General features: G+C 38.5%; 1 long non-coding RNA gene across 1 annotated transcript in view; it reads right to left on the bottom strand.

The window, feature by feature from the left end:
* Positions 1-1,435: 1,435 nt before the first annotated feature.
* The window catches only part of LOC134213950 (uncharacterized), a 555,234-nt gene continuing 545,595 nt past the window's right edge, over positions 1,436-11,074 (bottom strand). Inside the window, exon 7 of the long non-coding RNA XR_009979585.1 lies at positions 1,436-1,579. This is a non-coding gene — a long non-coding RNA (uncharacterized LOC134213950). The remainder of the gene's footprint in view (positions 1,580-11,074) is intronic.

The following is an 11,074-nucleotide window of genomic DNA, read 5'->3' as shown; positions in this document are numbered from 1 at the left end:
ATACTCGTCGTGTCTGCTCCTCCAGAGAGAGGATATCTCGTTAGCCCTGACACGACAAGAATAGTAGGCCAGAGGGCTGGACGTCAGGCAGCGATTTCCATATTTTTTATTCACAATCCATTCACCATTTTGTGGCTTTTGATTAATTTTTATTTTAATAATAAATTTGACTCGCCGGCATGCTTGGAGCTTTGGTTTAAAACAACACAGCGGCAACCTGTTTCCTCGTGTTATCAGTTGACCGCGTTCGAACAATAGAAGGATCGGGGGGAAAAATAATCTGAAAGCCTAGAACATAATCAGCGACCACATGTCCTTGCAAGCCACAGTGGCACCAACAGTTCGTTACATTTTTTTCATAAATAAATAAAGAAGGTACCTTTTCATATCTTTTGGATACTAAGGTCAATGGTCAGTAAGACACCTAGTAAAAAAAAATGCCTGGAATACATATACAGTCGCCTCTCCACATATCGATATTGAAGGAACCATTGAGATAGGGAGAGATTGAGGAATGGAAGGAAAATTGAGATAGATACTAGATCCAAAAAAACTCGTTGCTATGAAAAACGACAGCAGAACAAATGTCATTTCCTGTTGTTGTCGTGTTTGTTTTTGTCCAAATATGGTCTAGTAGCCTACAAAATTGAACATATCGACATAATGAGAGTGATTCCTAAACAAAATATGATTAGAACACATCAAGATAGAGAGATATCGAGATAGGGAGGTTATCGAGATGTAGAAAGCTCAATGTATAAAAATTGAAGGAACTGAGGAAACCATCGATATAGGGAGAGATATCGAGATATAAATAGAATGAAGAAGAGATGAAGATGAGTCGACTGTATCAGGCAAAAATTATGAGTAATCACTTTCGAAACATGTTCCTAAGCAACTATAGCACTAAGCGAAAAAAAAATCAGTGGATGTGGAATTCATATGTCTTGTTTGTGCATTTTGTCCAACTGTGTGAAACAGTAATAGGTACAGTTGCCACAAACTCGAGTGCTCCCGCAGAGCTCGCACAAAGGTTATAAATATTGAATCGAACTTGAACGGCCTCCAGGATGTGCTGCGATGTTTTTTGCCACCCATTGATGATGTTTGCACAGGGCCTGCCATAAATCCGATATTGTTGCCCACTGCTGCAGCTTCACCATGACCGGATGCACCTATCCGTAGGTATGCGGCGGAAAACAATTGAAATCCATCGAAACAGAGTCCCCGTACCAAATGCCATCAAGCGGCCGGAAAGAGGGACACTTTGGACATCGTTATTGTTTTGAAGGGCGGAATCCAATTTATTACAAGTGTCACTCAAAGTGTTATCACCGCCAATGGGGAAACTGATTTAATTGAAATGGAATTCGGCCTGAATTTGAATTGACTTTTACAAGGTTGACTATGGTCCATGTGTTCTTTAAAAGAAATCTTTAATCTAAGGGAGTAAAGTGATAGTTTCAGCCAGTTTGACTCTGATGAATACAGCTTTTAAATTAAAAATCATATCCCATTTTAGTTTATCATTGCAGTTAACTTACCATAAAATGTATTTTTTAGTCGAATAGCAAAATATCTGAAAAGAAATAGAGAATTGAACAAATTTTCAATTGAAAATAATAATACTTGTTATTGTATGTAGTATAGAATTATCCAGAAATCAAGCATATATAATTTTAATATCTCTGCAAAAAAAAAACTTTATTCACCGAGTAGTGATTCTGCCTTGCTCGCACTTAGCCAAGACACCAACCTTATATGACACTAATATAATTCGATGTATCATTTTTTAATAACTTCTGAATGCAACGATCGATCGTTATCAAATTCAATAGTAATCAACAAGGCTTTGCCCTCTGCCGAATGCAATTTGTTGCGAGAAAATCTGTTAAGGATTACTATATGAAAAGTTATCTAATGATAAGAAAATTATTTTGAGCTTTTTAGTTGAATGTCTTCACTTGTCATAAGACGAGTTTGTACAATTCCATTGAACTCCACCACTTAATTGTATCTTGACAGATACGTATTTCGACCTCAACAGTAAGGCCGTCTTCAGTGTCTCGTACTTGACTCGACTCGAAAGTCGATTGGTAAATAACACTATGGGTCTCCGATATTTATATATGTAGTGAAATGATAGTTTTCGTTTTCGGAGTAAAATGATAGCACACAATTATAGGCTTCCAGTACAACTTTGTTGTAAAAGCAAAGTAATAATACCAATTCATCAACTCGTGTTTTTGTTTACTCCTTGTTCAATAACATTTTTGACCCGATTTTGTCACCATGCAAGAATTCATAATTTTGGTCGTTCTTTAGGTTCTTTTAATTCAATTCAGTAAACAATTACAAAACAGTAAATTTATTCAATATGGAATTACTACCACCGAATGTTGTTATGAACCCTTCTTCTAAAGTCCTTTAAACAGATAAGAAACGACGTGCATTGTACTTAGATTTTGCATTACAATGTAATAAATTACTTTATAATTGTAATATGATTAAATACACAAAAAAATCTTTTTTCACTCCCAAATTAATTTGGAGGCGTTATAACTGTTGTACTCGCTTTGAACCATTGTAAGACTGAAAACCAAGTCTGTCGAGTTGTATATGGCACCAAATTACATGCAGAACTACTTTGGTGTTTTAATAAGATCTGTTTAATCGACGACAGCTTTTCCAGACAGTTACCAAGTAAGAAATGTGACAGCCAATTTGCGCTATAAAAGTTAAATCAATCGAAAAAACACTTTTTCCTGTTTGCTTATTTAAATAAACAGAGCTTCGATTCAGCGAACGATGAACGAACATGAAATTATATCCATATTCAAAATTTCATACGAACCTCAATCATTGAAAACAGCAAGCCAGATGTCACAACCAACCAGCTAACTAAATCACCCAGTTGAATTGTTCGACCGCTCTTTGATTCTAATTCATGGACTGCCTATTTGTATACAGTCGCTCTCAAAATTGAGCGTACAGCATGGTTTAGTTGACTACATTCGAAAATTTCAAAGGAAATTAAATGGTTAGCTCGGTTGTTTTTAATGCATTTCTATATTCATCCCTTCCTTCAATGTATGCGTACATCAAATTGTTGAAATTTTTTCTCTAAAGTTCATTTATTTGAAAATAATCTCAAAATACGCCTATTAGATGTGACAAAATTGAGCGTACAGCTAATGTTTTTCTATACAATTTCTTATTATAAACACGATTTATGTATTTTAATATTTTTTTTTCATGGTTATATTTATAATAAAAAACATCCGCTACTTAAACATTCAATGTTTTGAAATTAAACCATGTTTTGGTCAAAATGGCGAACAAGTGAGAGGTAAGAACATTGCTATTTAACAATTCAATGCCTGTGGGCAAAATAAATGCTTTAATTTGTATGTTTCACCGGCATCGTATCTTATATATGATAGATAATCGAAATCGAGCGAAACATACGATTAATTTGTCAAAATTCAGTCGGTAAATGATGAAAACAGATGTAAACATACAGAGAAAACGGCAAATGTTAGGAATGACATAATTCAAATTAAGTATGTTTTCAACTTAAATTTGTTTTACAGCTCGAATATTGTCTCAGGTCTATCATTAAGAGTAATATTATTGAATCCAATCATTCACAGTCAAATTCTAAAAGTACAAGGTGCATGTTAAGGTACCAAACATAAAAACAGTTTTCCAATCCCGTAGAGTACTTCTGATTGAATATTGAAAAGATAGCCTAAAATCGTAATTTCATAATTAAATTTGGATTGAACTCCACGGTCTGTTACCATAAGGGATACAATTGGATGATTTCCATGTGGCGAGTAAAAATAAACTTTTTTAAGAGTTCGGCAGCTTATTTAATGATATTTTGGTGAATTTAAATGATTCAACCAAATTTGTTCCTACGGTGACTGAGTCTTCAAATATAAAATGACATCTTATAATGTATCCGTGTGCTGCTCTTTTATTAATATTATTATTAATGAGTGTCCTGAGCTTATAAGCTACCTAAACATCGACTTTTAAGTAAAGTTAAACTTAATTTGAAATATGCCGTTCCCAACATTTGTCGTTTTCTTTGTATGTTTACATCTGTTTTCATCATTTACCGACTGAACGTTTCTCCTGAGCTTACGATTTGGTACGTATGAGTTTTACAAAAAAAGCGTCTCTTTTATTGGTTTTCGAGACTATGACGAACAGACGAAAATACCTGCTGTGTCCCTACTCCTGTTTACGCAATAGAAATCAAATGTACACGCCCGTTTCAAATCACTCAGAGACTGAGTGAAATTGTATTGCCATCTCTTTTTTTCTCACGGAAATCTTACTCAATTTTCGTAAAAAGTGGAACTACTCAAATTTTGAGTACTCTCTTTTCCACTTCCACTTCTCTCAGTCCACTTTTTACGAAAATTGAGTAACTTTTCCGTGGAAAAAAAAAGAGACGGCATTACAATTTCACTCAGTCTCTGAGTGATTTGAAACGGGTGTGTAGAAATGTTCGTTCGTAAACAAAAATAGAGTTCACCCAGAACATCTCCTTCATTTTAATATTTGTAAATTTATCATTTTTAGTAAATTCGTTTATAATAAAATATATAAATATATAAAATTTAATAAATGTCAGGATGTCTCATGAACGGAGTTCCCAAGGCTACTTAAGATAAGGGCAGTACTTTGGAGACTCCTGTCAAGGCTTTGGGACAGTTCGCCGAATGACATTTAGTCAACAGGACAGCTGTTCGAAGGGACATTTAATCGAATGGAAATTTAGTCCAATGGAAACATAGCCAAATGGACATTTAGTCGAATGGAAATTTAGCCGAATGTTGATAGTGTTTGGTCGGTAATAGGTAATTAGTTAAATGGATAATTCGTCAATAGATTTTTGATTTACTTTTAATAAATAATCCACAAGATACATGGATAAACTGATAAGATGAATTCAATGGACGTTAGGAAGTTCAATCAGCAGCGGAAGAAACGAATACCGAAGCCAATGAGGATTTTTCACCTGAGCCAACAGAAATTTCTGGAGATCCTGGTGGATTATAGAAAAATTGAGAACCTACAGAAATAGCAAAATATTAGGTACTGATGGTGAAATAGCCTCTTTATATTTTTCGGCAAATGGTCAAAAACAATGATATCAATGTTATTTTGCCAATATTTCATCTTAGTCGGCTTTGGAACATTTCGTTGATTGACATTTAGTCTAATGACATTTCGTCGAAAGAACAATTAATCGAAGGGACATTTGGTCGAATGGGAATGTTTTTTTTTCTCTTTTCATTGATACTCTTTCTATCACTCAATATTTATACAATAATTGGTTCAGTATTGACCACCCAAGTAACAATTTCCATGCTTCTTGGATTTATCTAATTCTTATTGCAGACTTATGACAGCAATCACCAAGCTAATTGCTCAGTTTTATTGGCGCTCTTATCGCTATCAATAAACCTCTCATAAATCTGCTGAAAAAAGCTTCAAACGTCAAATGCTTGTTGACCATATGAACAGATCTATGGTTGTGATAAAGAGCGTAATAAATCTAATTCTCAACGCTCGGATAAAGCTTCAATTTTTGGTCATAATGTGGTCAAATGAATTACCCCCATAAGAATGTTTGCATTGCGAAGAGTTTATGACGGTGTTAAAAAGCGAAAATTTTCTGATCAAATTCCATGATGGCCATATTGAAAATGGAAATGCATTTCGAAGTCAGTGAAAAATATCACTGGAATTTACGATTAAACGTAATTTTCACCGCGTATCATGCCTTTTCTGACAACAAATTTTACTTATTAATAATTTCGGTAAAAGTACTAATCAATTAAGCAGACATCTTAGATAATGTGGTAATAAATATTTTCAATATATTTCCCTGAGGTACGTTATATTGCCGGCGCGTGGTGTTCAACCTTATTTTTTCACCAGATTTGACCATGAAATCGGACGCGCACCTCATTTTCAGTGGCAGTAAATCGAAAAACAAACCTGAAAGCAAATATTATTTTGTTGTCATCATCATAACTTCCATCAAAAATCCATTTTGTTATTATTTTTCTGCAAAGTTTTGTTTCTCTTTTTTCAAAGCTACATTTTGACAGCTGCCGCAGCCAAATTCCCTTTTTTGCGGGTGGTTTAAAAAAGGTTTCTAAATGCTCTTATGATAGATTTATACACTGTTAGATGACTTTACCCATTAATGGGTACTATGTTATTGTTGATATTATTCCCACCGTGAAAAATTCACCCATTTTCTTTAAAAAGCGCCACTACTCATTAAAATGGGTAGTGGCACTTTTTCAAGAAAATGGGTGAATTTTTCACGGTGGAAATAATATCAACAATAACATAGTACCCATTAATGGGTAAAGTCATCTAACCGTGTAGTGGTTATCTGGAGAGGGCCACTTGGCAATATCTTACTCTTATAGAGGTCATCCGAAGGTTGCCGTGTATTATTCGGTTTTATTGTTAGATCTTATAAATTGATCTTGAAAACCTTTCCTAGAGCGGAATAAAACTTGAAATGTTACTTGGGCAGGTTGTATAGATTCATCGTAGAGGAGTTCACCAAAGTCAATATCCAGTTTGGAATATTCTCGGCATATGCAACGTTTTCGTATTATGTATTCTTTTTATGAACTCATCATTCTTTGGACAATATTGGAGCAATAATTATGTGACTTTTAGAAACACCGCAATAAATCATTTATTTTTTCATTGATATTGACTAAAGTTCTTTTCTTTCAAATAGCCATTCGACGGAACGTCATTAGACTAAATGTACCAAGATTATTAATTCGAAAATCCGCTTTCGACCAAATGTCCTTTCGAACAAACGTCATTCGACAAAATGTACGAAGATTCTTCATTCTAAAATTTAATTTTGACTTAATCTCCATTCGATCAAATGTCCATTCAACGTAGTGTCCTTTCGGCCAAACATTATCCGACCAAATGTCCTACGTCTCTAGTGGATTAGAAATTCATTTTCGACGAAATGTCCCTTCGACCAAATGTCCATTCGACGTAATTTCCTTTCGAACAAATGTCATTCGACTAAATGTTATTCGACGCAATGTCTTTCGAAGAAATGGTATAGATTCGGTTAAATTATTCTTTCCATTATTTCTTTCACTTAATATTTATATAATAATTAGTTCAGTATGAAATTCACTTCCAACCATAATTTGTTAAACATTGGTCGAACATTTAATTTCAACCAAATGGTCATATAACCCAATGCCTATTCGACGACTTCCGATTAATTATCATTTGACGAAACATCAAACATTTTTTAACTAACGAAACAGTTTGGTACCTTGCAAAAATATATTTTAGTTACATGATAAAGATTGTCGCTTCGGTTCCCTTTGTTCTGCTGTCCGAAACATGTTGAGTACAGAACTGTCAAATCGTATGAATTTTCCTTCATTGACATTTAGCGCCCTTTCCTCGCCAGCAGATGATGTTCCGGACAGCGACGACAGCGACAATCTTTATCTTGTAACTAAAATATCTTTTCTTGTAGTACCTGCAGTAAATGAAGAAAACATGCTGACAAAAACCCGACAGAAGAAAACTGAAAGTAAATATGTTTTTTTTTGTGATATTGAAAAGCCGTTGATACAGAGGGGGTTCTCCTTAGCCTAGCGGCATGACGCGCGGCTGCAAAGCAAGATCATACTGAGGGTGACTGGGTTCGATTCTCGGTGCCGGCTAGGTAATTTTTGGATTGGAAATTGTCTCGATTTCCCGGGGCATAAAAGTATTATCGCGTTAGTCTCATGATATACGAATGCAAGAATGGTATCTTGGCTTAGAAACCTCGCGGTTAATGACTGTGGAAGTGCTGAATGAACTCTATGCTGCGTGGCGGCAATGTCCCAGTGGGAGATGTAATAAGCATTACAAGAAGAAAAAGAAGTTCATTCAGAGACAAGTAAATATGAAGAAAAAGGAAAAAAAAATAAAGCGTGAAGGAAGAAGGTTGAAGCCAAAAAAAGCAACAGAATAGGGTAGAAGCGTTGGTGGGAAAAAGAAAAAGAGAAAGGAAATAATAAGGAAAGAGGAAAGACGAAGCAATAAGAAAGAAAAAGAGAGATGAACGGAAAACGGAGAGGGGAAAAAAAAGAGAAATAATAAATAAAGGATAAGGAAGGGGGGAGGGTAATTTGGCCGAAACCCATTCCGCCGAAAGCCATTCGGCCGAATGCCACTAGGCCGATAGTTGTTTGGCCGAATATACCATTTGGCCAAACAGACCATTAGGTTATTTGGCCAAACAACTCTTTCGGCCAAATTACCCTTTCGGCCAAAAGACCCTTTCGGCCAAGAGACCCTTTCGGCCAAATGACTCTTTCGGCCAAACGACCCTTAAGGCCAAACAACCCTTTCGGCCAAACGACCCTTTCGGTCAAACAACCCTTTCGGTTGAACGACCCTTTCGGCCAAAAGACACTTTCGGCAAAATGACACTTTCGTACAAACGACCCTTTCGGCCAAATGACACTTCCGGCCAAATGACCGTTTCGGCCAAAAGACCCTTTCAGCCAATAGACCCGTTCGGCCAAATGACCCTTTCGGACAAATGACCCTTTCGGCCAAACGACCCTTTCGGCCAGACAACCCTTTCGGTTAAACGACCCTTTCCGCCAAATAACTCTTTTTGTCAAAAGACACATTCGGCCAAATGACCCGTTCGGCCAAATGACCCTTTCGGCCAAATGACTCTTTCGGCCAAACGACCCTTTCGGCCAAAAGACCCTTTCGGCCAAATGACTCTTTCGGCCAAATAACCCTTTCGGCCTAAAGACACTTTCGGACAAACGATCCTTTCGGCCAAACAACCCTTTCGGTTAAACGACCCTTTCGCCAAATAACTCTTTCTGTCAAAAGACACATTCGGCCAAATGACCCGTTCGGCCAAATGACCCTTTCGGCCAAATGACTCTTTCGGCCAAACGACCCTTTCGGCCAAATGACACTTTCGGCCAAATAACCCTTTCGGCCTAAAGACACTTTCGGAAAAACGAGCATTTCGCCCAAATGACCCTTTCGGCCAAACGACACTTTTGGCTAAATGACACTTTCGGCTAAATGAACCTTCCGGCCAAACGACCTTTTCGGCCAAATGACCCTTTCGGCCAAACGACCCTTACGGCCAAATGACCCTTTCAGTCAAACGACCTTTTCAGCCAAACGACTCTTTCGGTCGAACGATCCTTTCGGCCAAATTACCCTGTCGGCCAAATGACCCTTCCGGCCAAACGACACTTTCGGCCAAATGACCCTTTCGGCCAAACGACACTTTCGGCCAAATGACGCTTTTGGCCAAACGACCCTTCCGGCCAAATGGCCCTTCGGCCAGATGGCTTTCGGCCTAATGGTTTGTTAGACCTAGTGGCATTCAGCTAAATGGCTTTCGACCGAATGGGTTTCGGCCAAACAACCCTTCCCCGTTCGTGAAGCTTCGCGAGTTGATTTGCAGGTTGATTTGCGAAATGTCATAAAACATCATCGGAACAAGTTTCTCGCGAAATTTCGAGCAAGAACACATTTGTTTATTGTTATTGTGTTTATAGTTCGTTCGCGCGAGTGTGGCATTTTTGGTAGGCCGAATTACACTCTTTTCTTACTGGTGAAGCGAGTATTCCCACCACTGTTATAAGTCTATTGTGTGAACCAGAAGCATCTTTAGAATATCTAGGACCACTGCTATCCGGAGTACTTACAACAGTTGCAATCACGGGCAACGAATGGCCCGTGGATCGCATCGTCGTCGTCGTGAAAGAGGACAACGTTCCTCCTGCTAGCTAGTTGCTCGAGCGAATTGGCAAGCTACTTCAGGGCAAGGATGGGCTCGTCTGTGGCTTAACCCCGATCATTTGCGATGATCTACGGCAGAGCTACGGGGCTGCGAAATGGGAAGGGGCGCCTAACATAGCTCTGGTCCTCACAAGTTCCAATACTCACGCTTCCACGGGTCTTGCGATGACAATTGACCGCCAGCTAAGGGTTGCGTACTTAGCTGGTAGTGCAGCCTGGGCACTGTTGTCCTTCTGACATCAGCTAGAGTGAGAAGGTGTGTCCTGTGGGGTCTGCCTAGGATGTGGTGGGGTTCGACAGTTGGCTCTGTTGGGTGTTGGGTGGGACTTTAAACAAATTTGCCCCGACTGATCGAGCGTCTGTTCACCAAGGAGGTGCGGCTCTAACAGCGTCTGTCCTGGCATCCAGCGGCTGAGTATGAAATGCTATTCCCCGGAAGCTATACCTAAGATGGCAGCTCCATCCCGGTGGATAGGGAACCTTGGGCCAACAACCTACTGTTCCCGAAACATCAATTTGTTCGAGGATCCGATAATGAAAGAATACGGACTGATTTTACGGTGACGACTCTTAGCGAAACAGGCAGATAAGTGAACGCACCAAAATACGAATTTTCGACTCTAACGTGAAATCTGTGCTGTTATACGCTAGCGAAACATGGTGTGTATCAGTGGAGAACACTCAACGGCTACAGGTGCTCATTAACAGATGCCTGCGGTATATAATTCGGGCCTGGTGGCCTCAAACAACGAGCTCCATCGTCGTTATCACAAGAGGCCGTAGGGGCCTACGAAATCTGTAAACAAGCATTAGACTGGAACCCAGCGGGACATCACAGCAGAGGTAGACCCAGAGGCTCATGGCGGCGAAGCCTCAATAAAGAAATAAAAGAAGTCGACCGAAATCTAACCTGGCAACAGGTTAAAGCGATAGCCGGGCAACGCTCAGAATGGAGATCTTTCAAGTCGGCCCTTTGCACCACCGGAGGTGTACAGGATCTATAAGTAAGTAAGTAAGTACGGCAGAGCGATCGCCATCGAATTGATGTCCACAAAAACCATACTGCCGTAATCTGAAAAAGTGACGTTTGCGCCAATTTACAACATGCATGATTTCCAAATTTCTGTTAAAGAGTTCGATGAGGTCTACTCGTTAACACCATTTTTGGAAAATAGCGTATACGTCACTTTTTCAGATTATGGGAGCATAGATG

This window comes from Armigeres subalbatus, chromosome 2 (genome assembly GCF_024139115.2).
Source record: "Armigeres subalbatus isolate Guangzhou_Male chromosome 2, GZ_Asu_2, whole genome shotgun sequence".
In the NCBI taxonomy this organism is placed as follows: Eukaryota; Metazoa; Arthropoda; class Insecta; order Diptera; family Culicidae; genus Armigeres; species Armigeres subalbatus.
The sequence above is the reverse complement of the archived record's forward strand: the minus strand, read 5'-3'. Positions and strand labels throughout refer to the sequence as shown.